The sequence below is a fragment of the Pongo pygmaeus genome, chromosome 2, assembly GCF_028885625.2.
Source record: "Pongo pygmaeus isolate AG05252 chromosome 2, NHGRI_mPonPyg2-v2.0_pri, whole genome shotgun sequence".
Lineage (NCBI taxonomy): Eukaryota > Metazoa > Chordata > Mammalia > Primates > Hominidae > Pongo > Pongo pygmaeus.
In genome coordinates this window covers 49452886-49480770 of record NC_085930.1, presented here as the reverse complement: position 1 = coordinate 49480770, position 27885 = coordinate 49452886, and the positions used below count along the sequence as shown (strand labels likewise).

The 27885-nt window shown below is 36.6% G+C and overlaps 1 long non-coding RNA gene across 2 annotated transcripts; it reads right to left on the bottom strand.

Annotated features, from left to right (window-relative positions):
* Window positions 1-18976: 18976 nt before the first annotated feature.
* On the bottom strand, window positions 18977-26290 carry LOC129033790 (uncharacterized). 2 transcript variants are annotated; one of them, XR_008501670.2, is made up of 4 exons: window positions 25614-26290; window positions 23181-23683; window positions 21870-22543; window positions 18977-19826 (listed from the first exon to the last, which is right to left on the bottom strand). It is a non-coding gene; the product is annotated as an uncharacterized LOC129033790 (long non-coding RNA). The 2 variants fall into 2 exon arrangements; XR_008501671.2 differs by having other exon boundaries at window positions 21870-21981; window positions 25614-26255.
* Between the last annotated feature and the right edge of the window lie 1595 nt (window positions 26291-27885).

Here is a 27885-nt window from a genome sequence, read left to right as displayed (position 1 = left end):
CGACAGTTTCCACGCAAGTCAGAAATCCAATAAAGCCGTAATTAAATCTCAAAGTTCCAAAAATGATCTCCTCTGACTCCATACCTCAAATCCTGGTCACACTGATGCAAGAGATGGGCTCCCATGGCCTTGGACAGCTCCACCCCTGTGGCTTTGCAGGGTATAGCTTCCCTCCCTGCTGCCTTCACAGCTGGTGTTGAGTGTCTGCAGATTTCCGTGTGCATAGTGCAAGTTGTCAGTGGAGCTACCACTCTGGGGTAGCTACCATTCTGGAGGCTGGTGGTCCTCTTCTCACAGCTCCACTAGACAGTGCTCTGGTGGGGACTCTGTGTGGGGGCCCCAACACTACAAATCTGTTCTGCACTGCCTAGCAGAGGTTCTCCATGAGGGCTCTGCCGCTGCAGCAAACTTCTGCCTGGACATCCAGGTGTTTGCATACATCCTCTGAAATCTAGGCAGAGGTCCCCAAACCTCAATTCTTGACATCTGTGCTCTCGCAGGCCCAACACCACATGGGAACTACCAAGGCCTGGGACTTGCACCCTCTCAAGCAATGGCCTGAGCTGTATGTTGGCCTCTTTTAGCCAAGTCTTAAGGCTGCACACAGCAGGAAGGAAAAAATCATTTTTCCCTTCTAGGCCTCTGGGTCTGTGACAGGAGGGGCTGCAGTAAAGGTCTCTGACATGTCCTGGAGACATTTTCCCCATTGTCTTGGTGATTAATCTTCAGTTCATTGTTACCTATGCAGATTTATTCAGACTGCTTGAATTTTTCCCCGGAAAATGGGGTTTTCTTTTCTATCACATCATCAGGCTGCAAATTTTTCAAACTTTTATGCTTTGCTTCCTCTTGAATGCTTTTCTGCTTAGAAATTTCTTCTGCCAGGTACCCTAAATCAGGTCTCTCAAGTTCAAAGTTCCACAGATCTCTGGGGCAAAGGAAAATGCTGCCAGTCTCTTTGCATAGCAAAAGTGATCTTTACTCCAGTTCCCAACAAGTTTCCCATCTCTATCTGAGACCACCTCAGCCCGGACTTCATTGTCCATATCACTATCAACATTTTGGTCAAAGCAATTCAACAAGTCTCTAGGAAGTTCTAAACTTTCTTAAATTTTTCTGTCTTCTTCTTAGCCCTCCAGACTGTTCCAACCTCTGTCTGTCACCCAGTTCCAAAGTGACTTCCACATTTTCAGGTACCACAGCATCCCACTCTCTGTGGTACCAATTTTCTGTATTATTCCATTCTGACACTGCTATATGGACTACCTGAAAATGGTAATTTATAAGGGAAAGAGGTTTAATTGACTCACTGTTCCACATGCCTGTGGAGGATACAGAAATTTATAATCATGGCAGAAGAGGAAGTAAACATGTCTTTACATGACAGCAGGAAGGATAAATTCACAGCTGATAAATAAAGGGGTGGGGGTAGAAAACCCCTGATAAAACCATCCAATCTCCTGAGAACTCACTCACTCTCATGAGAACAGCATAGCGGTAACTGCCCCCGTGATTCAATTACCTCCCACTGGGTCCCTCTCATGACATGTGGGGATTATGGGAACTACAATTCAAGATGAGATTTGGGTGGGGACACAGCCAAACAATATCACAGGGAGACCAATTAAGAGGCTATTGTAGGGCTGGGCACAGTGGCTCATGCCTGTAACCCCAGCAATTTGGGAGGCTGAGGCAGGGGGATCACCTGAGGTTGGGAGTTCGAGACCAGCCTGGTCAACATGGTGAAACTCTATCTCTACGAAAAATACAAAAATCAGCCAGGCGTGGTAGTGGGCACCTGTAATCCCAGTTACTTGGGAGGCTGAGGCAGGAGAATCTCTTGAAACCAGGAAGCAGAAGTTGCAGTGAGCCGAGATTGTGCCACTGCACTCCAGCCTGGGCAACAGAGCAAAACTCTGTCTCAAAAAAAAAAAAAAAAAAAAAAAAATTGAAAAGAGGCTACTGTACTCCTCTGAACAACATAATCTCAACAAGGGCACTAAGGCACATTAGAGAAGGGAAAGGACTCATGCAAGAGTAGGTAAAGGTCTTATAACAAGAATTTGTAGCATAACTTCAATATGTTTCACTTGGTGTCTGGATGGATGTTTGATATTCACCACAGAGGAGATTATATGAGATTATAGGAGGTAAAGTAGGTGATGTGAAGATGTTAGAAGGCAAGATAATGAATTCAGTCTTGAGTACACTGAGTTTGAGATGTTTGGGGGTAATTCAAGCAGGCAATTGAATATGTGGATTTTAAACCTGGGAAAGAGATCTTTAGGCTAGTGAAAAAAATTTGGAAATAATGCAAAAATGGCAATTGAAATTATAAGAGTAGACCCATTTATTCAACAAATACTTACTGGAAACTAATTATATACCATGGAATCTCCTAAATGCTGAGGATTTAGAGGTGAATAAAATACAAAACACTTCTAACCACTTCTGGAACTTCCATTTTGCAAGGGGGAGGTAGATAATAAACAAACGGGTAAAATATATAAAATAATCAGCCGGTGATAAGTAGGCATGGAAACAGGCACACAGAGTACAGGGGTAATAATCAAGGAAAGGTTTGCAATTATTAAAAGAGTGGTCAAGGAGGGCCTCCTGAGAGTGTGGTATTTATGCAAAGGCAAAGCAAGAAACATTAACTGCTATAGTCATGGGTAAGGTGAAGTTGAAAATAGAAATGAGGAGAAAAATAATGACAATGTAAGTTTTCAAATCTCTCTTTTGAATTTAAAAATTGGTTCAAAAATTTTTAATGTAGTTATAAAATATAGCTGATGATATTTTAAATTTAAAATGTCAGCTGAAAAACATTTTAATACTTGAAGTATAAAATATAGATTAACAGCTGAAATAATGGAAATTATCAGAAATATAGACGTTTACTTTAAACAAAGAGAAAGTATATTCGAAGTTGAGGTGTTTTAAGAAATCAAGCATACAGTTGCTATCTGTATATCTAAATATATATCTCTCTGTCTGTATATGTCCTTAAGTAACTGTAGATAATGTCTTTAAATTCATACTCTCAGTCTTAAAACAACTCTACAATAGCCCTTCATCATGCTCAAGCTGGACTTTGGATATTACGAGAGCTGAGATGAAGAGATCATAAAAGAGATGCCTAGAAACTTGTAAAGCATATTATTTCCAACAATTTAATGGTTTCTCTGTGCTTATTTATCATGAAATTCATTCATTATAGATTTTTAAATTTACTAAAATTTCTGCAGACAGAGTTTAATATTTTCTTTCTGGTAACAGAAAACACCAAATTTTGGTTATTTGTGAATAATTTCCATAGAACGTGAAGAAAGCAGTAACATTTTTCTATTTATCATTTTTTTGCATGTACCTAACTAAAAAAATAAGACTCTGAAGCTTAGTATGACATTATTTTAATATGTCCAAATATATCCTGACATAAACAGACAAACTGAATTTCTCAATGTAAGAGAAGTTTGTCCAGATATCTTTGTATTTCTTGTCTTAAAGCATTCAGTATATGTTATTCACTCCTTTTAACTGCATTTTTCTCTTACTAACACCTAGATATTTATTTTTTTTAATTGAGTGTCCTAATTTCCTCAAGGTACTTGTGATCAATGCACAACCTTTGAGTATGTGCATGATTTTGAATGTCTCATTCATTCTCATATATTGAAGATATTAGCTGCTCATTGTCTTTATTACCTCCAGAGACAGTGTCAGATAGTCCCAAATTGGTTCATGCCAACTGTGCTACCTAAAGCTCAGCACTTTTCCACACATTTATGGTCTTCATCTATAGGACTGCCATTATTATGGAAGTCCAGAAATCTCAAATTGTCCAGTCAGACATAAATCTTTTACTTAACTGTATTTTTTTTCTGTGATGGATTATTTGTGTGTGCATCTCAGTTATTGTCGTTCAGGATTTCAAGACAAAACAAAACCCTCAGACACTTATTTGAAGCTGTCCTTACATTTGATCTAAATTCTCTTTTGTTGTATCTCTCCCTCCTTCCCTCTCTCTTTCTCTCTTTCACATAGAACTTATTTTTTGCTCTCTACTTGGTGGAAGTGGACAATTGGACAAAATTACATAGCAGCCAGCTTTGCAGGCATGACTAAATCTATTCGTTGTATTTATGGAGTATAAGAAAAAGATTTTAAAAAGAACTTTTTCATTCTTCCCTTTTAGCTTTTCACTGCAGCTGAACTCTGCATTATTATCTATGTGGGGGATGTATCTGTATTTTTCCAGTGAACACTGGGCATAGTATCTTGCTACCAGGCTATGTTAGAAGTATGCTCCTGGAATCCACAAAATGAGTCCATTGTGGGCCATGACTTGAGTTATACTGCACATAGTTCTTAAGCTGTATTATTAGCCACACCAATGCTACTTTTCAATGGTGTGGAAAAATCCAGTGTTAACTATATTTGCTTTTGAATATTGTTATCGTAAATGTCTCCACATTCATGATCTTCCTAAGTACTATAGAGTATTTATTTGCCAAGGTAATTGTGGCTTTACCCTTTATTGAAGACTACTTGAGTTTAGACAAGAGGGAACCAAAGATAGTGGCCTGCAAGCTCAGTATAAACTACACCATAAATGCACAGCAAATATCTCACAAAGATGCAGTAATTATACAACAAATACCTCTTTGCTAAGCAATGAATTGTAGAGCCCAATATCCTGTAATTACAAACGATTTATATATCTGTTTAAATTACTGTGGATGCCACTTAGTGTAATCATTTTGGTGATTAATCAAACATTATGTGTGGTATGGAATGCTTCAGAGTTCACAGGTGTGCATGTTTTTCAAATGCTTGCCCTAAAGTATCAAAATGCAAATTTGCTAGCATTTTATTTTGCCCAGATTTTACAAAAAACTCCTCTAACCCCACATTTTTCTTTAACTACCATGGCTTTATGCTTGCTTTGAAGATATTTAGGAATATTACATCCAGGTTTTAATGATTAAAAAGTCACATTTTAATAGCTACAATTTTCAGAACTCTAACATGCACACATTTCAGGGGGTTAAGTCAACAATAAACTAATCTTGCCAAGGATTTGTTTGGAGAGAAGCTTTGGTGGCACATTCAGCTTCTGTCCTTCTGAGCAAGATCTTTAACAGCATAGTCACGGAGCATTCAAGGAAATGGGCCAAGTGCCTACCAAGGTGTTCCTTGGGCAGGGTACAGATCTTCCCTAAGGCTGTGAATGACAAGGATTTGTCCAGGACTGCTGGTCTGAGCTCTTGCATTTTTGGCTGCCAAAGACTTTAGTTTAATCTTCCTGGCAACAGTAAATAAGGGTCAAATCGGATTATTCTAAACCAATATGAGAATAATTTGAGAACAATAGTTGGCTAGGGAGAGAATGTCATGCAACTGAATTAAAAAAAAACTATACAGAGCCTTGCCTTGGAAGGAATAATTTGATCACAAGACCTGCAGGTGACAATTATTACCGATTGCAGCAGGCCCCTCTCAGCAGCTCATATGGAAGCCAACTTATGCAATAAGCTACCTGATCTCCTCTGCACATGTTCCAAATATGTGTACCTGCAGATGTTTACATTATACAGAAACATTTACTGAACATTTATTATGAGGCAAGACCTATTCTAAGTGTATTACTTATATTAACTCAGTTGATTTTCACAATAACCCCATGAGATACCTACCATTACCCCATTTCATAGATGAGGAAACTGAGCATAGAGCTTTAAAGTCACTGTCTCATGGCTACTAAGTGGGAGAGCTGGCTTCTCAATCAAGGTAGCCTGGCTTCTAAGTTTGTGCTTCTAAACACCATGCTACAGAAGCCTCTCTTTAGAGTCTAAAGTGAGCATTGGTTGAAGTTATACTACTAATTTTAATAGTACATTGAATCTCAAGCACATTTAATCTCAGAAGTCATATTCTTCCCGCCAAAGCTTTTGCACATCTCTCATTTTTGCAAGTAAGAGTGTCTGGAAGCTCTCAAATTTTATTACATAGTGATTTGAACCCGACTTGCACTGTCGTGTGCTATGACAGTGCAGATCAGGGAATAAAGCACTGGCAGCGCAACTCACTGGTAATTCACTGTCCAGGCTGTCAGGTAATTTACTGGCAGTGTAACTTTCTACATTTGCCTCTATCAATTGCTTGTTGCGTTTGTCTTGTTCTTCTTTTCCTTCTTTTTCTTCTTGGTTGTGTGTGTGTGTGTGTGTGTGTGTGTGTGTGTGTGTGTGTGTTTTTTAGAAAATAACATTGACCTTATGCTTGGTAAAAACTGCAGAGTTGGACTCCAGGTATTAGGAATTTTCTTCCCCAGCCTTCAAGAGGCATAAATCCTAAATTGGAAAGTAACAAACTATTTTACTAAGTCTGAAACGAGAGGTAAACTGTGAGGGTGGAGGTGCTACAAAGAAAAGTTTAAAAAATAAAGACATTCATTAACGCTAGGAAAATGAAAACATTATTTTTCCAAATGAATTTGCTCTTACAGGTCTGCTTTTGGCAAGTGTATTAATAAAGCAATTTGATTTTAGGAACATAAACACATTTACTGAGTCACAATAGGCTAGCTTTATCTAAGGCATGGGTGGCCAGTACAGAGGTATGCTCATAAAAGCAGAGCAAGAAGCAATTTTGGAAGGACCTTAGTTATTTGAAAAGCAGGAGAATTGGGAAGCATGGGAAATTTGAAAAGAGACATAATAATTATTTTATTATTATTGAGATAGCAAGAAAGGAAGAAATTAACTGCCAACAGGCAAATAGATTAAAAATATCTAAAAGCAGAGGGAAGCTTCTTAAGGGACTTTTTTTCAGGTCAGGCAGGGCCTAGAAAATAGACTTGACAAATTGCTTAAAAGATTTGCTGAGAAACTCTTGAAATCAATTTGAAGTTTGAGGTGTATAGATACCGCAATACAAATTCATTCATTTGTTCACATGAACAAAGTTATTGAGAATTAATACTATATAAGGTATGATGCCAGGCACAGCCCTTACCCTCCAAAGATCAGAATTCGGTAAGGGCAAAAGTCTTATATTTACCTGGCAGTGTCCTAAAATTGTTATATTAGAATAAACACACACACACACACACACACACACACACACACAAATGCACACATGTGCACAAATGCCAATGGATTATTGCAGAGGGAGAGGTAAGAGATCGTTGGGAAGTAATTAATGGTAGAGGTAATTTTAAATGGGGCCTAAGTATGTATAAGTTTACAGGAGAAAAGAAAAGTCTGATGCAACCTGCTGAAGATGGGTTGTAACCCCATGAACATGTACAGGATCAACAGTGCCTATTGCTGCTTATCTTCTGTTAATGAACATGTAGTCATTTAAGACATTTTCTGATGATGGATACTGAACCAGGCCCTGCATAGGCTTCTCAGGACACCAAGAAGAAGATGCTGTCTGTTTTAAAGGGTTTCGAGCATAACTGGGGTGGAATAATAGAATAGTAAATGGGTAAATTACGATCCAACCAGGTATTTCTGATAAAAGCAGTCAAAGCACAGTGAGAGTATAAACTCTGCCTGGAGTTGACATCAGAACATGGGTTAAATTGATGAGGGGGCATTTGGCAGGCAAAGGAAAACCGTGAGGAAATACTTGGAGTTTTGTTTTGTAAACTGTAATTACATGCAGATCCCACAACCCACACTCAACTTGTGTTGCTGGTTGTCTTTTCATGGGCTAGATCCCAACGCTGAAGGTCTGTGAAAAGAAATTGTGTCTATTACTCCTAAATCTTGTATTTATTTCTTTTGCCCTAAATTAGAAAGTAGCACTCCATCTAATAGGTCTATAATTAGAATCTTCATCTGTTAGCAGAATTATATTCCATTGTACCTCTCATTAAACTATAGTTTTATGTTATTTAAGACAATAATTGTGAAGTCAACACAAAACATCCTATGTTATATACTCCATCTTTTTAGTTCAGTCCTGAACTTTGCTTTGCCTCCATTCTTTGAGCTATTAGCCTGCATTTGAGTTTCTGTGTCTGTGTGTGTGTGTGTGTGTGTGTGTGTGTGTGTGTGTGAAAGAGAAAAAGAGTATGTGAGCAAGCAAGAGAGATTCTTCATTGTGTATTTTTATATTTCAAAAAAAATTATAGAAAATTTTAAACATATACAAAAGTAGATAGAATGGTATAATGAATACCATTTATTCATCACCTGATCTCAGCAATGATCAATTCGTGAGTCATTTTGTTTTATCTATATTCCCACTCCATTTCTCCTTCAATACTTTTGAAATAAATATCAGGCATTGAATCATTTCATCTGAAAATATTTCAGAACATTTCTCTGAAAGACAGCGTGTTTTAAAACATAACCAAAATACAATTATCACTCCAAAAATTATCAACAATTCTTTAATATCAAATATTCAGTCAGTATTCACATTTCCCTAATTCATAAATAGGTAGGTAGGTAGATATGGATATAGATATTACAGGGTATTTTCTGTCTGTGCAAAATTCTCAATAATCTCAATTTCTGTTGTGATTGGTTAACAATATCTCCTGATTGTACTTTATCTTTTTTATTATTATAAATTTAAATTATGTCATGGGTTTAGAAGGAATCAGTATACTTTAATCAATAGCAGAGGCCAACACACTATAGCCAATGAGTCAAATACATATTGCAACCTGCTTATGTAATCAAGGTTTATTGAAACAGGTGCAAGCTCATTAGTTTACATGTTAGCTGTGGTTGCTCTCATGCTACACCTTGGTGTTGAGTAGTTGTGATGAAGATTGTATGGCTCAAAAAGCTGAAAATATTTAGTATCTGGCTCTTTACAGAAACACTTTGCTGATTCCTGCTCTGTAGGTCTTGACCCTCCCCTTCAATTCATTTTTATCTCATTTGAAATGCAAAATTATAAGTGTCATACGTGCTTTGTATATCAAGTCTGTCTGTAGAAAGAATGAAACCCCCTTCCTTTTTTAAATAAAATAAAATGGCATCCTCCAAATTCCAAACTCCAAACTCTTTTGGAAAGATGTAGATGACAAGCAGGTATAAGAAGGAGAATGGAGACTGCTTGGCTCAGGTTTCACAAAGTAGAAGTAACTTGCAAAGATTATTACCTCAGGTCCGCAACTTCCTATGTCCTTGGCTTTTTCACTGTACTCAAAGATGATCAAGCTGGAGAACTAGCTCATATCTAACTCAACTTCTTGCTAGCATGATAATCTACAATAACACTGAGAAGATTTTAACATGTAATTAGAATTGAAGTGTATTTCTAGTACTGCTCTAAGTACTTTACACATATTAATTAATTAATTCTCATGCACACTGTTATTAACTCTACAGATGTGGAAACTTCTAATAATTAGCCACTGAATATGATAAAAAGAAAAACGCGGAGACTAAGGCATAGAAAACTTAGTGGAAGTCCCAGGCCGACCAAAAGTTTATGTCAGCTTACCATTGCATTGTCACCACTGGTAGAAAATTTACATGGGGATTCAGTTATTTTGATCAAGAAGTTGCCAGATGACCATGGAACAAGAGGGATGTAATTAAGTAGATTTTCTTGATCATGGAGTAGATCAAGACATAACAGGATAATCTACAATCCATTCCATCAATAGACATAAATGTGCCAACTGGAGATCCAAGTTTGCCCATCAAAGAACCCTCTAGTCTGGATTATGCTGAAGCTACACTGATGTAATTTCCTTACCCCTTGGCTCCCTTTATAAACCCATGTGGTGATTTTCCTCTTTCTTCAAACTGAGTAAAATAAAATGATTGGGATTCAAGTTGCATTTTCTAGTCTTCCTGCTTCTGTAGGCTTTTGCTCAAGCCATTTTACTTAAACCTAGGTATTTACAAATCTGCTTAGCTTCATGTTTTACAAAATCTCTCTGGAACTTCAGCAGATGACTAGTATCCTCCTGTCTGTGTTTCTTCTTGCTTATTTCACTCTCAGTGGATAAACTACTTTCCATATTCTTTAGAAGCACTTGACATTACCTCTACCTACCCACTAAACTTTTGTGAAGACCAACAGTGTTAGAATGATTTTTAAAGATAATTTATGTAACTTTTGAGTCCATAATATTGCATACCAGCATAGCCAGAATTGAATTTTTTTTTTTTAGTCTACTCCAGAAGAAAAAGCAAGAGTTACTTTAAAAGGTCATAGTTACTCTGAAGTCTCTGTGCCACATTTTCAAGACAGAACAATTCAAGGATGCAGAAAGACCACTTGTTTCACTAGTGTTGGTGGGCACCTGACAGAGAAGATTTCCATCTCCATGTCTATCAAATCTCCCAGTCTTCAGCAGGTGTAGCTGACAATGAAAACCACGGGACTGTGCTAGCACCACATGGCCACCCATATGGATACAAGCAACATTGTGTAATCGTTTCTGCTTTTCTATTTTACTTTTTTTCTAGGCATGAAATGGGAATCCAGAAGGGGAATATGAGAAGTGGGCTTAGGAGTTCAGCCTTAATAGTAGGGTCAAATGACTTTAGAATAAAAACCAGCCGATGAGAAATTAAATATGGTGCTTATTACGAAGAAGCATTTTAGGAAGACTTAAGTTATATGCCGTAACAAGCAGTAAAGTGACATATTCTCCCACCTCAACTGCTACCCACGGATATAGTGCCTTACTATATTGTGAAAATGATGTCTGGGGTATCATGAAAAAGGCTCTAGGTTCCATGTTTACGTCTATGTGGGATAGAGAAAAAAAAGTCAAAGGAAGTAAAATAAGCATGAGACTGAGAGAGCAGGAAATAAGAGTGAGAATGGTCCAAACATGAGAATATAAGGTCCGTGGATTCACAGGAATCTTGGAAAACATCAGTAGAACTTTCCACACATGATAGGACAGGTTCTGAGCCGATCTTACTTAGATTGCAAATTCAATACTGTGTTACAAATAGAACAATACTCCATGAAAATTAGGCAGTGGTTTACCAAAGTAAGCAGGAAGACTTTTAATTTGGATGTTGAAGAAAATAATCTTTTCTGAACTTATGTGGACATCCCTGATACTCTTCTGTATGCCCCACCTTGTTCTTGACTCCTGTCTTTGTGTATTGGGATGGATTGATTCCACATACGGGGCTTCTTTTTAATGACGTAAAGAAAATTCTTTACCATTGTGTCTTCATATGCTCAAGGCTCACTTTTAGTAGAAATGTTTTCTATTGATTTTTATGGACACTTGCACCCTCCAATATTTTGCAAAATGTTGATTGCACTACTTAATATTCCTAAGAATGCCTGATTTTTGTTAGCTCTTCCCTAAAGATCGCTAGCAATCTTTGTCTTGACTTTCTATACTTCCACCTTGCTGCAAAAACAAAAGCAAAACAACAAAAAACCCTTCATTTCTTAATTAGAGTGCAAAATATGTACAAATCCTACCATTGTCCCCTCTGATCTACCCCCAAAGAATAGAAGTGTGAATGCCATGATGCTTCCTGTGTTAAATCTTTAAGTGCCGTTCCTCCATCAAAGGTTAGTGATTTTTCATTTTATGCTCAATTTTGAGTTTTATTTTCACGTTAGCTACTGGGTATTTGGTGCTTTTGAGAACAGCTTCGTATGGGGAAAAAAGATGATCACAGCTTTTAGTTATTTCTAAAATGTTCTTACCCATTTATTGTATAGATGTCAGATGCTATAATAAAATTTCTATTTTCACAGTTGCAACAGAAATGGCCACTTCCTTTTACTCAGACTTTTTAAAAAACCGTATTAAGGTGAGTGGGGTAGGTGTCTCATTACATGTGGGTTCGATCACACAATTCCTAATAATGCACAGTTATGTGAGTAAAATGCTGAGTTTTTTAGTGTATCAGGATGACAGTGCCAGGCTGCAAAGGCAGAGCAGGGTGTGAGGCTCCATGGAAGTTTCTACATCATGTTTTCTTGCAGTGGTGAGCTGGAGGAAAAGAAACTATTGCCTGTTGCCTTAACTACCAGCATTACTTATGACCTTCACTGAATGTCTTTGCATTTTTTAGCAACATTGCTGAGTAGGAGGAAGGCCTGGATTGGGAAGCATATTCTTGGAGACTATTGTGCACAACCTAAATAACTATCATAATACATAAATGTGAAAAAAAACACAAAGCTGCCTAATTGTAAGACTTGCATTGAAAGAGAAATCTGGTGGCATCAAGTGGGGCCTTTGGTTCTAGGGTTGTTGAAAAGGTTTTGTGTAGGAAGTGCTGACTGGCATGATTATGGGTCCAGAAACCAAGCTGCCAGCTGTGACTGTGTGTGTGCGGTGATGCTACCATCTTACCTGGGCTCTCAGAAAAGGGAACAAGTGGATGCCAGGAACTGGAAAGTACACTCAGTTTCATAGTCATTGAAGAGGAATAGGGAAATATCTAGGCCAGTGAAACAGTGGCTGAAACACTGGCCCCTGTGGCTCCGTAGAGTCCTGCTGCTTCACCTTTCCATGTCCCATAGCACTGAAGTAGTTGATGAACAAATAATGGGCTCTCCTGACTAGATGGGCTTGGTCTGACTCTGGCCAATTGCAGGTAGCAAGCCAGCTCTCCTTTCACTCTCTCTTTCTCTCTTCTCTTTGCCAATGCCTGAATGGTGTCCAATAATGATTTCTAAGCAAAACCAGAGCATCTTGTGATTGGAAGTGAAGGAAGCAAACATACTAAGTAGAATTCTTGTATGGTTTTCTTCATCTAGGCAATGGATACTTGATGTATTTCCTGGAAAACTATGATAAGATTATTACAAAAGATAACTCTACATATATTACTTATTCTAAGGACAGGTTTTTTTTAAGAACATGAATGTACATAAAAATGTTGACTTATTTTCTCCTTTGAAGAAGAATTCATACTCATACAACATTGCAGCTTCCACATGTATACACAGAGATATTTTCACTCTTAGGGGTGGATACATAGGAAAATGGGCACATTGCATTGAACAAGGATCTGAAATTGGAAGAAATAAGTGCAGTAGAAACATGACAGAGGAACTAAGTTTCACACATGAGGGGACACACAAAGTCACAAGATCCTTTTGACCTGACTAAAGCAAGTTTTCTTCTGAGTGAACTATAGGCTTGGAAATGTTTGTTAGCTGTAGACTTTGAAGGGTTAAATACTTTCTTATACTACTAACTTCACTGTTTTGGTTCTTTTTAATAACCGCCAATTTTTTGGGAGTGTTCATGGATTTTGGTGAAGAAGGTGAGAGTCAATTTGATGCAGAGTCCTTCTTGTACTCATTTATTCAACAAGTAACTACTTGTAATAGAAAGAGGATTATAAAATTATTAATAAAACAGACATGAGCCCTACCTTCTTGGAGCTTAGAGTCTAGTGAAAGAGACTGACATTAAGTAAAGCAACATGTAAGATAAATAATTATCAATTATATTATATGAATTGTGCAGTGTCCATTTGTATCAGTTGAATAATAACACATATTTTTAAGCTGCTACAGAAAACCTCCAACCATTCTTTTTTAAAGCAAACAATGGACATGTGTGGCATTAACTGCTTATTCTTTTTCAATATCTATTCTCCCCTTCTTTCTTAGTAATAGCACATGGCTGCACAGATTTTTTAAAATACATTTTCAAACTTCCCTTTGCAGGAAGGTATGGCCCAGTGACTAAATCCTGGCTAACAGAATGTGAGCAGGAAAGTTGTGTTCAAATTTTGGGCTGTTTCTAAAGAGGAAGAGACGTGTTCTTTCCTTCTTCCTCCTCTTTCCTCCTAGCTAGAATGTATTCATATGGTAGGGACTACAGAACAATTTGGGCTATGACATGGAAGTCACATGTTGAGGATGACAGAATAACAAGATCCAGCACCACCAAACAACCATCCCATACTCAAATCATCAACCTGGACTTTTTGTATGAGAGAGAAATACTATTTCATGTTGTTCACATCGCTGTATTTTTTAACTTCTTTGTTATAGCAGCCTTACTTCTATCCTGACTAATATGACATATTTCTCTTCCTGGCATACTGCTATCAGTTTTCAGTTGAAAAAGGTAACCATGGCAAAAAAAAAAATGACAGGGGCATTTTGGGGGGCATTTTCCCTAGTGAAACATGGCTAGAATGTTCTCACATTCCTAAATTGATATTCCTCAGCAAAATTATAACTAGGTACTCAGTAATATCTAGTAATATCAAAATCTATATGATTTCATGTATACAATGTTCAGGAAAAAAGCAAAACAAATATATGGTGTTACGAATCATTACAGAGGTAGTTAACAACCAAAAATCAGCTCAATCTTCTGATGATCTTGAGGAGCTGGAAGTTATATGGCACTGGAAGAAGGGCTGAGGAATCAGGGGCATAGAGGGCTGGATGCTAGCGAACTGAATTTAGTCCTCATGTCATCTGGTTGTTTAAGACTGTGAATTAGTGAAAAACTTTAAGTAAGTTATAACGTCCAGGAATTAAAATAAATCTCAGAAACTACCTCTACTTTGTATAAAAATGTTTCATCTCTTTCATCCCATTCTTGAGAGAATTAACCTCACTAGATAAACCTAGAAGCACTAAGTCAATTTAGTCTTCATAAAAAATTACGTTCTAGGACTGCATATCCTGCACATGTACCCCAGAACTTAAAATAAAAGTTGAAAAGTAAAAAAAAAGAATAAATGCTAAATTTTTTTACTTTTTTTTAAAGAACATTTTATTAAAATATGTTCCAAATGAACTGCTTTCAGAAATGCTCAATTGTGTTTATACACTAAATATTTAAGGAGAAATAATTTAGGGATAGGAGAGGATATCTCAGAACATTGGCATACATTTGACAAATCAGTTTGAATCATATTCCATATCACAAATAATGGTTCAAGTTTCACACTTGCTATGTATGTCTTTTTCATCTAACGTCCTCATGATTCTATAAAATACCTACAGATACCACAGGAGACATCTTTTCCACTAAGAAAAATAAGCTTAGAGTGAAACCTACCATATCTATCTACACCATGTGTTTATTATTTAAAAGGTTTTCTATAGTTAAATGAGAAAATGGATGAACAACATGATTTTTATTGCTGATTTCTGAACACCTCAGTCTCATAACCACAGGAAGGTTTGTACCCATATCATAAGAGATGATAACCTTAAATTCTATGTGTAAACTTTTTGTGAATTTAATGCACTTTCTCTCATATCATTGTCATCTTTAATCATTGATGGTCAAGTCCTCATGTCATCTGCTCTCTCCATTATTTTCACTCCTATTCTGATGATCTAATTCTTCTCATCAAATCTATCTTACTATCCCACTCAACTTTTTCCTTACTATCCCGCTCAACTTTTTCCTCTATGTATTTTGGAATGTCTGACCAATGATAATTTAATTCTCATGCATCCTCAACTCCTTTTCTCCAGAGCTTATCTTAATTGAAAGCTGATTAACTCCCAAGGATAATGCTTACTCAGGAAGCCCTTCAAGAAGTGGAAAATGATCATTTTCCCAATATATTAAGGCTATCTCTCATCACCATGGCTTATACTAGACCAATGTTCTTCAGCTCTCATAAACAATACAAAACAAGTATTTTTTCAAGTCTCATGTCATCCATCTATTTTCTGCCATTCTTGTTCTCTATCCTTCTAGCTAGTTTTCTTTTTCACTGTTCCACCCTAAATCCTGTCATCATTCTACATAGTTTCAGGTCACATGGACTGACCAGCACAACATTTTATTTTATAATACTTTGGTTTCTTTGACACCTATAAGTTTCAACTGAACTTTAGTTATCAGTACTAATATTAATAATGGAGTCAATTCTGTCATCTCTTAAAATGTTTATGACATTAAACTCAAGATTTCACGTTCTAACCACATCCACAATTGAAATCCTTCATGTTTCTTATTCTCCGACTCCTAGCACATTATTTTTGGTCTCATTTTACCTACTGATTCCTTAATTTCTCCATTTCTCTCTATACCTCTCTTATATTTTCAGGAAAGGAGGAATTAAGAATTCTAGTGTAATCATAGTAAGACTGAGAAATTCTTGGTAAAAATCCAACTAAAGATATACATAGACAGTTCAGAGCTCACAGGATAAATCTGGGCTGGAGACATAATTTGCGAATATTCAGCACAGAGATGCCATTTAAAGACATAAGTCTGGATTAGATCAACAGGAAGAAGTTGATAGAAAAGATGGGTTTGGAAGGAATATTGAAATACTTCAATATGTATAAGTTTAGTGGAGGAAATGTCAGCAAGGAAGTCTGAAAAGAAATCGATAGTGGGCTGGGAAGAAACCAGAGGGGTATGCATTATCATGGAAGTTGAGCAAAGAGAGTGTTTCAAGAAGAATGCAATGTACGGTGGAATGCCTTCTGTCATAGAATGAGGCAACATGGAAATCATTAGTAAAAAAACCATTTTGGTAAAATGTAAAGCTGGAAACCAGATTGCAGTGAGAAAAACAGTGAATAAAAGGAGAGGAATCTGAGCTATGAAGGAGAACAAGAAAATAGTGAAGGAGATGGTAGATGAGTGGAGTTTTTGTTTGTTTGCTTTATGCTTGTTTTTCTTTTTCTTAAAAGATGGGATATACAAAGTATGTTTCAATATGTATACGTTTAAATGTGTTTGTGGAATGTGAATAATCAAGTGGCGAAAGAAAGATTTATCATGCAGTAGAGAGAGGAAAAACAAAGGAGCAAAGTTGTTGAGAAATCATTTTAGGATGAAACTCCCCAGTACACAGGTAGAGAGGTTTTGCCTTTTCTGGGAGAAGGCAAGTTTCTACACTGAATTAGGAGGGCCAGAAATGTGAATTGTTTCTTCCAAATTGCTTCTGAGAATAAAGAAGAATTCACTCTAATGGGGAATCTTATAACAAAGTATAAGGCAGGTATCAACTTGGAAGGATGAGAAAAGTGGGAATGTGAGTTTGGAGAAGTGGTATAAATAATAAATTCAGAGAGGGAGAAAGAAAATTTATTGAAGGAAAATAGTAGAATTTTGGCATTAATCAGGGTCCAAATGAGGTTATGGCCGTGAATTGAAGTGATACCTGTCACGCTGATTATATGTTTTTCTGTACACCTCCTCCTGCCCCCAGCACTATTTAGCTACTTCTACATAGGCAAGGCAAGGGAGTAGGGGACATGGTGAAGCAAGCACAATGGAGAGGAAGAGAGGAAGGGATTTGTGTGTGATTATGACCTGTGGAAGTCAAAACAGATGACTAGCAGAGCCAAACAATACTGAGCTTATCCTCTTCCCATTCAAATATTCTTTTTATTTGCAGTTTTATTCTGGCACTCTTCCTTACTGTTTTGGGAATCTTCTTATGACTTTAAGACTTATTTCTTCAACACAGCAAACTTCCTCAAGGAAAGGTATCACATCCTATTTCACTTTTGTTTCATCCTAAGAATAGGCATACTGAAGGTGCTCAATAAAGTATATAAAGCAGTGAATTGGGGGTGGTTATGGAATCTGAACTCCTTCAGAAGTTTTACATTGAAATTATTATCCTACTGCCAGAAACTTATCCCAAGAAATATTTGTTTAGTGTGAGTATTTACAGATACAGTACAGTAATTTTAGTGGTATTTTAATTTAGGCTTCATGTAGTATTCCCAATCCTTCTGTTAATTGCACTGATTACATCCTCTGGCTGATTACACTGAAAATTGCTATCCATGCCTCAGGTCAGGCAATGAGAAAGTTGTGGGTTGAGTTGTGAGGGAGGATAAATCGGTGTAAATTGAAGTAACAAGCAACTGAAAATAAAGGCAGGGGATGTTTGGAGAGAGTGTGCTGATTAGTTACCATGCTGAGCATTTTGCCTTCAACAAAATCTAACTCTGTGGGCAGACTGAAAGACTAAACTGCTGACTTACTGTGATATCACAATGGCCCTTGAAGTAAAGTTACCAACTCTCTAAATTTTATTTTATTTTTACTTTAGCTAAGGAACACACCTTAGCTATAAATTTATCCATGCAGAGAGTGTTTCTCTCTGCAATAGCTAGTCTCGACTTATTGTTTAAATTCTCAAAGTGTGAGTCACTTAACTCTAATCTGGCCTTGCATGTACAGTGGAATCTTCTATGTGCTAAGTAGCAGTACAGTGTCATCCTTAAGACTTCGGGGTTTAGAGCAAGTCCCACTTAGTCTTGAGTTTTAACTTATTTGAGTATTATCTTGAGTTTTGAGGGTTATCTTATCACTAGGAAGGAGAAAGCTGGAAGGAGAGATAAGAAACCAATAGTCAAAGCAAGGGTTTTTGTAGGTCTGGTATGTTCTCCCAAATATAAGAGCCTTGCATAAAGTCTGTAAATGGAAGAATGAAAAAAGAGAAGATGGATCGTTTAAACAAATCTGTATTGAGCTGATGGCATATACTGAAAGTCTCTTTCAAGCCATGTATTTCTGTTTTGGGCCCTGTTCTATTTGATATTTTTAGCAGTGACTTGAATAACAAAGTACAGGGCCTGCTTATCAAATTTTCAAAAGTCTAATTTGTGACGGATATCGAATACTCTGAATAACAAAATAAAAATTCAAGACTGTCAGATTAAAAAGTGAGCTAAAGGTAACAAGCTGAAAGTCAATGGGAATAAATGTGAAGTCACACTTAGATTAAAACATCCATTGCACAAGACAGGTTGGGGGAAATGGAACTTAATTGCAGTTTATGTAAAAACAAGCATTGATCGTTGGCACAATTTATGACAGAAAGCAAAGCGATCTTATACTTGAGTTAATAGAAATATAGCCTCCAGATGGTCGGAGGTAAAAATCCAAATGTACTCTGTACTGATTAGATTACATCTGGAGTCTTGTATTTAGCCAATATATTTTCAAACAGCCATTGAAAACTAGATGGTAATCAGGTGGTAGAAACATTTGTACACCACCATAGGACCTGATTAAGCTGGGAGAAGAAGAGATAGTTCGTGAGTATACAATAGTCATCATTTTATTTGAAGGTTTTCCACATGGAAGTAAAATTAAACCTGTCTCCAAAGGCAAAACTTTCTTCATAAATTAGACTTAAATTTGGGGTCAAATTTGAGGAACTGTTTTCCAACAATTAAACATACTCAAGGATTAAAGCTGTTTTGCAAAACAGGAAACATCCTGACAGAACGGAGGCCAGAAAAGAGTCGGGCAAGAAGGACTTAAAGCGAACACTGGCATTCATTGAGGGTTTGGCCTGTATGTAGATGACCTCTAAGGTCCCTTTTAACGCTGTGGCTGTACAAGAGGGAACTGGATTTTGAAAGCTGAATCTTTATAGTGAAAACGTGTTCCTTGGTATTAGCTGTCCAGGCTGCTGAGTCGTGCACATAGGCAGTGTTTTCTTTTGATTAGCTCATCTTTGTCTGATGGACAGGTGGTGTTTCCAGTGAAGCTGGCTCAGCTTTCTTTGTTTTAGTCACTTTGAAGCAGAAGGATTAATCCCCTCTGGAGATATTTGCTTGTTTTTGCTGTCAGAGCAGTCACACTTTTCCCTTTGTGTCTCTTAGATTGTTTTTTGAAGTTTAGCTTCACAGAGAAATAGGCCTCATGTTTCGTTGGTGATACACTGAGTCTAGATAGTCCCTCCACCGCCTCCTCAAACTGCCACTGATGGTTTCTTCATCCTGGTTTGCATTTTGGCCTCCACAAAGAAGGATAAAAGACCGACCACTTCTTGGGCCAAAACTTAAGAATTTCTTGCAAAAAGTATCTCTCAGAGGTCAAACAGGCACAGGCCAAAGTCATCTCTTTCATTTTTTCCCCCTACCTTTATTTGAGGTGCCTTCTGTATGAGAAAATAAACAAATGTTAATATAAGTTTATATTTTAGAAATAAATGCTTTCATCAGAAATAAATATAGAAACTCTATATTAACCCACTTTGTAAAAGCGTTAATGGTTTATATTTAAGGCCTTTGCCATTTTTGAGTCATGGCAAATTGTCCCTTCTGGCGTTTCTTCCACAGGGCACTTTTTTCAAAATAGGATTGTTGTAAGGGCATGAACTTGGAAACACATTTATAAAAATTGAACTTGAATTAAATGGAGTAAAATATTATAAAATCTCAATGTAAATAAAACTACAAATACATATATGTCAGCTTTATTACCTAAATGCATTTTGTTAATGCCATATGAAATGGATAATTTAAATCAAATGTAAATTTTCCCTGGAAAGTATCTGGATCAAGAGAATAAGAACATAAGGCACAGACTGAGAAAAAATATTTGCAAAAGATACATCTGATAAAGGACTATATCAAAATTATGCAAAGAACACTTAAAATTCAACAATAAGAAAACAAACCCGATTTAAAAATGGGCCAAATAACTTACCTGACACCTTACCAAAGAAAATATACATATGGCAAATAAGCATATGAAAATTTCCACATAGTATGTCATCAGGGAAATACACATTAAAATAACAATGAGATACCTCTACACATATACTAGAATTCCTAAAATCCTGAACACAGGTAATACCAAATATTGACAAGGATGTGAAGCAATAGGAAGTTTTATTTACTGCTAGTGGGAATGCCAAATGATATAGCCATTTTGGAAGACAGTTTGGTATTTTCTTACAAAACTAAATGTAGTCTTACATATTATCCATCAATTATGCTCCTTGCTATGTACCCAAAGGAGTAATAAGCATATCCACACAAAAACCAGCCTACAGATGTTTATAGCAGTTTCATTCATAATTGCCAAAACTTAGAAGCAACCAAGATGTTCAGTTGGTGAATGGAGAAATCAACCATGGTACATACAAAGGAATATTATTCAATGTTAAAAAGAAATGAGCTATCAAGCCATGAAAATGCATGGAGAAATCTTGAATGCATATTACTAAGTAAAAGAAGCCAATCCGAAAAAAGCTATACGCTGTATCATTCTGACTATTGACATTCTGGAAAAGGCAAAACTATGGAAACAGTGAAAAGATGAGTGGTTGTCAAGGGTTTGGGAAGCAGCATGAATATGCAGAACACAGAGGATTTATAAGGCAGTGAAAATCCTCTGTACGATACTATAGTGGTATAGACATGTCATATATGTCATTTTTCAAAACCCATGTAATGCACAAAACCAAGAGTGAACCCTAATGCCAACTATGGACTTCATGTGATTATGTATCAATGCAGGTTCATCAATTGTAACAGATGTACCATTCTAGTGGGGCCCATTGATAAGGGGGGAAACTATGCCCTTGTGGAGGGAGGGGCTATATGAGAAATCAGCGTATCTTCCTCTTAACTTTGCTGTGAACCTAAAAATTAAATCTTTTAAAAAATGGTATGTGGCTAGTGTGTAGCCATTTTTCACTGCTATGTCAGACAGTTGGAATAAAAATACCCTACAGGTCTTGCTATTTGAAATGTAGTCCATGGATCAGCTTCATCAACATCATCTGGAGACGTTTTAGAAGTTCAGATTCTCAGGCTCTACCCCAGGTTTAGTATATAAAACTGTACTTTAACAAGATTCCCAGTGATTTATATACACATTAATGTTTGAGAAGTACTGCTCTAGAACTTATATGCTCAAAAACTTGCAGATACCTAAAATCTAAAATGCAGACTAGCTCTAAGTTGATGGTACTGTTTTAATGATAAAATTTCAGAAAGATCATCATGCCAAACCATCTCCTGCTGTATTTTCTAGATTAAGAATACACATTTGGTGCGAAGGTCTACAATTCCACGGTGAAAGGTAAAATTTCTAAAAGCTCTTGATTCCACACAGAAAACTCTTTTGATGTGGGGGAGATCTTTTGTTCTCATTGGCTTATTTGCTTTAAATTGATTTTTTTTTTTTTTACCTGTTTCCCATGGCTATTACAGTAATAGGTGCTTTGGGGGTTTCCTGGTGGGTGAAAGATGTATGCTTCTTTCCTCTGCAGCAATAACTTTGAGAAGGATAATAGGAAGTCACTGTATGAACCAGAAAAAAAGGAAACATAGAATATAGTCTAGCTTCTTTTTTCTTTTCTTTTCTCTTTTTAAAGATGGATTTTCGCTCTTGTCACCCAGGCTGGAGTGCAATGGCACGATCTCGGCTCGTTACAACCTCTGCCTCCTGGGTTCAGGTGATTCTCCTGGCTCAGCCTCCCAAGTAGCTGAGATTACGGGTATGCACCACCACCCACGGCTCATTTTTATGTATTTGGTAGAGACGGAGTTTTGCCATGTTGGCCAGGCTGGTCTCCAACTCCTGACCTCAGGTGATGAGCCCACCTCGGCCTCCCAAAGTGCTGGGATTACAGGCATGAGCCACCACGTCTGGCCTAGTCTAGCTTCTTAGGTATGCGAAAGGTGTCTTTACAGCTCATAAGTGTTCCAGGACAGTTCATCATGATTAGAAACCTTCTACAGATTTAGGCTTAAAACTCTAGTTAGAAACAACAGTGTTCATATCTTGTTTATTATCCACGTAGATCTCTATTCAATACTTAGCATAATGATAGGTGGTTGAAGGGATTCAGGAGCCTGAAGCCTGGCAACAAAACACAAATGACATCTCTTAGCAGAGTTGAGCTCCATATCTTAAGAATTTGATTCAGGTTATATGGTAAATATCCTTGCTTGGGATGGTATGTTATATTAAGTGGGTCTCAACATCTTGCATTAGTGAATGACCTTAGGGCTGCTGTTAACAGTTAGGGAGTGGCAGCATAATGTTAATATAGCACCCAAGAAAAGTGCTTAACCAGAGAATTTAAGAAGGAATTGTTTTTGTCACTGGGTCATCTATAGAATTTTGCCCTGATTACAGTTTATGTCTAATCTGCTCCAGGAAAGAACAAGATAACAGGTACAATGAGGTGGACTGCTAATTAAAACATAGCCTTAAATTCATTATCCATATTGTGAGTGATTATAGTCTACATTGTATTAAAATTTTTAAATCTAGAATAAGAAGAAAGTGATTATGAACTCAGGGTTAGAGATATTTGTGTGTGTTTTAGAAGTAATCTTTAGCTTTTTCTTATTTAAAATGAACTCATAATGACATACAGTCAATTTGAAAATTTGATGGTGTAATGCATGTGGAAGCACTTGGTAAGCTGAAAAAGACAGCTCAAATATTATATGTCTACATACAAACAGATACTATTTATTCTCTCACTTACCATTTTCTCAGTGCAGGTCAACACTGATTGTAACCTAAAAGCATGAGATGCAACTCTTTCTCTCTAGACTTAATTTGGTTATTTATCAAAATTTACAATTGATGAGAAAACGCCCCTGCCCCCAACTTAGCATGTCTCTCTCCTTTCTTCAATTCTGTCCTCTTGCTCTGCTTATTCCCCAGACCATTCTAAAAAGTTCCTTCTCTTTCTTTGGTGTTTATATTCTTCAAATGCTTGTAGACAGTTTTCATATGCCACCTCAGTTGCTGCTTTGCCAAGCTATACAGTTTTAGTCCTTTTCATCTTTCCTCGTAAGTCACTGCCTCCATCTCTTTAATCATTTTTCTTGCTGTTCTCTGAATTCCATCCAATTTGTCGATATCTTTCTGGTAGAGAGGTGCCAAGAACGGAGGGTACAGTGTGGTTAAGGAGCCGTGTCCATCACTTCTCAGCCAGATGGGATGGTTGTTACTTCAGAGGACACACTGAATATATACTGGGGGCTGAGATAAAGGAAAAGGAAACAGTAAATCTTGAGAAAGTGATTCTATAATTCATTGTCCCTAGTGAAAATAAAATAAGCATTTAATTAAAAGATGTGTTTCTAGTTTTGTGACTAGCAGATGCTATTTTGGTGACAAAGGCAGAAAATTGCATCATTTAATAAGATAAGAAAACACAGGAGCATAACGCTGTAAATCAGACTGTTTCTCACATTTGGAGAAACAATTGTAAACTATGAACAATATTATCTTGAAAATGCTTTCAGTTATTTTATTTAGTATGAAAGCAGACAGGAAATTTGGATCAAATAATTTAAAACATTTAACATAGTTCTTGTACCATGCTAATGCAGATAATAACCAATTCATAAAATGTGCCTCACAAAAAAGGATAAATTCTGTAAATTCATATTTATGTAGAGTTTCCATCAAAGGTTTTTAGGTTATGTTTCAAGATTTAGGTTTAGGTTTACTTGCAGGATGAGTGACAGGTTAAAGTGTGAATATTTGTTATGTAGGCTTTCCACAGTTAATACTCAGAAGCAAGTATTTTCTAGTGTATTAGACTGAAGCTGAATGTAGACATTTCACCAGATGCTTTATTGAAGCTGAGTTTCATTACAGCCCTAATTTATCTTTAGTGTTTTGCTTTATGCTTATGTTTAAAGTTTTACTGTACTCATTGAACTGTGCTTGATCATTAATAATGGCAGCTATCTTTAATGAGATGCATGTCACCCTCTAGCAGGTGGTATGGTCTAATAGTCTGAGGATTGAATTATGATTCAGAAAGGAAATATTTCTTATATGGGACTACATCATAGAATGAGAAAGCTGCAAGTATCTTAAAAATGGAATAACACTTGAAATTGGAGAATGAAAAAATAAGCAAAACATGTTTCCGGAATAATAATCATGCCCTCTTAGTCCCTGAAAGGAGAAATCACAATTCATATGTTGCTATTATAGAATCTAGCAGAAGCTTGGTCAACAAAGTGCTGACATCTTTAGTTAAGATAACCCATCTGTTACTCTCCTTTGTGCTGTAAGGAGGAGGAAGAGAGAAATAGTTACTACAATATATGTATGTTTTCTAGCATTATAGCTGCAGAGAAAATAAATATGCATGACCTTACTTCTTAGAACTCCAAGAACATTACTGAGATTGTGTTGGTCTACATACTACCAATACTTACACTGACGGTAATTCTTAGATATTGGCCTAGTCAGAGTACAAAGTTTAATTATAAATTCATATCTTCCCATTGATACCTTTATCCTAAAATTCAGGTTTTGAAGATGGGAAAGTAAAATCCAGAAATATAGGCACAATTAACAAAGCTATGTAATTGGATTCATAAGAATGAAAGTTTGGGTTTTAGCTTATCCAGCCATGTGACCTTGGGAAGCACTCTTTGTTAATGCAGTTTGTTAATGGAGTAATTATCTACACACTTCTAATTCCCAGGGTAGTCAGGAATATCTAAGGGGATAATGCCATGGGGTAATAGTAAGGGAAGTGCTGTACTGAAAGGCACAATAACTCATTGTTTTTCATTTTGTGGTAAAGGTAATCATGTCTCTTTACATGTCTTTCATCTTCACTCTAAGGTCTACTCCTAAAAAGAACATTAGTTTAGAAAAGATTCAACTCTGCAAACATATTAGTTTTGCTTATAAGATTCAGAGTAGTGAATGGGAAAATAATTTGCATTGCATGAAAAGTAGTACTTACATTTAGAATTTTCTTTCGTATCAGTTTTTTATATTTAGAAGTTTAAAATTTTAGTAGAGAAATAAGGGATAGGAAATTATTCTAGTCCCAGCTGAGACTTCTATCTCATTGTATGGCTGTACCCTAAGGGCATGGTTAGCATCACTTTTCTGGTCACTTCCTCCTAATATATTTGGGATAAGAAAGGGTTTATACCTGCTCTTCTGCCACATCTTCATCTTGACTATCACTTCTGCATGGCATTTTCTCTCCTCCGTCATTCTCTGTGTTGCCATGGTCCACTGAACACTTGTTGCTGGTACACCAGGGAAGTTATGTGTGGCAGACCCCTTTCAGTAAAACTGAGATCTTCAAAATGGCCTTTGCAGAGAGGGAGTAGATAGAATGGAGGGCAGGTCCTCTTTCATCTTACACTTGTGGGAATAGTAATCCAAAAAATTTTATGGGCATATATACGATACCACTGAAATCTTGGGAAACTATTTTAAAGTTAGAAATTTGTGGGAAATTTTAATTTTTATTCTAAGCGTTCTTTGTTTAAGAGAAATGTGCTCACGGTTCGAGTTTGCTTGAGCATGATCTGTGGGTACAGCCTCACTTAACATTGCTCTTTTCTTTCTTGAGCTCTCCAGCATTAGCAGAGGCCCTTCTTGACTAAACCACTGTCAGACTTATCTCTACCTACGTTTTAGGACACATTATCCTCTACCTATAGAAACTGATCTTATCATCTTCCTACCTCTAGCAAGATATATCTCCATGTCTTAAGTCTGGAATAATCTGGAATCTGTTCCCAGAGGAAAAGCTCAGGGTGGACTTTGGTACCCCTTGTGTAACAGAACAATCTAGGGTGTCATAGGAATATCATCTGTGATTCCTGTGAGGTCACAGATGATTTCATCAATATGCGCCTTTTGAAGGGGGCAGGGGTACTGGTTAATTGCTAAATCCCATACATAGAAGCACATACACACAGATCCATATTCTGCCTGCTCAAGAAGGAAACACGAATTCTCAGAGGCAGATCTTTCTAAATAAGAGTTCTCAAACTAGTAATCCACTAGCCTAATTCAGCTTGCATATATATTTTATTTGGCCCATACAGTTTTTGTTTATTTTTAGAAATTGCACCAACATTAAAAATGGATACATTTGATATAAAAATCCACATTTCTAGCTTTTCTCAAAAATATATTAAGATCTAGACCCACTAAGACCTATAATTCGACATGAGAAAATTTGGCTAAGCTGAGTAGGGGCTGCCTTCTATACGCAATGTGTATGGTCTTCATTCAGCCATGGTCTCTACCAGTTCCCGTTACTGTCCTAGCATGGAAGCCATGCTAATTATTAGTCATCACCACATTGTTTCTCTTATCCATAAGAAAAAAAAAATCCATTTCTGTTTTCAAAATCCATAATTCTGAGCTGTGGAAAATCAATTAAATGTTCTAATTTTTTTCTAAGCCTGATTAGTGGCAGTAACTGAGTTCAAATTTGTATATTTTCATCCATAACAAACTTGTATTTTTGGACCATAAAGTGAAAATAATAAAGAAGGAATAAAACTGTAAAAACCCACCTGATCAAAATAATTATAATTATTATTAACAAGGGGTACAAATGTAGAAAGACATATTTATTGGATAGATGACCATCACTAAAAAAAAAAAAAAATTAACTCTCCATGTACTAAAGCAAGAACAAAGCATATTCCATTTTTTCCAATTCAGAATGCCATTGAAGTAGATTCTACATATAAGTAATAATGGGCAAATTATAAATTATAAAAGTGATGTAGGCTTCCTTGAATAAAGAGAAAACAAAATAGACTTTATGTTTTCTCAATTCTTAAGATGTAAGTTGCCTAATTGTGGCTGGGGGAGATGGAATCAGAAAATATTAGAGATTGAATGACTCTTGCTAGCATTTAACTTCTCCCACATCCCAACATTTACTGATGAAGCAACTGAAACTGTCCATAGTAACACAATTCATCTATTGCAAAGGCTAGAAAACAGGATTTTTGGTTTAGAGATAGTGCTGCCTTTGATCATTAGAAATTATTATAACTCAGCACATGGAATTGGCATTGATCTTTTATGTTTGCAGTCTGCAAGATGTGCCTTTATTATTTTTCAATAAGTCTTAAGGCGGTCATTGGGCAGGGAGGATGGTCCTGCTATGGAGTAGGGAGAAACAAATCAACATAGTTTTCATTTCTATAGAATGCTTCACCTCTATAGCTATTAGACCATGAGACTTTATGAACTAAGTTTAGCCACTGCTCTTTCTACCAACTTAGTAGAGAGAACAGAGGCCTGGTAGTGAAGGTCAATCACTCTGATTTATGACCTGGCTCTACCTGGTATTTAATTTTAAGACTATGACTAGGAAATTTAATCTTTCTGAGCCTCGGCTTCCTTATCAGTGTAGTGAAGATAATGCTACTCAGCTTGCGGACTGT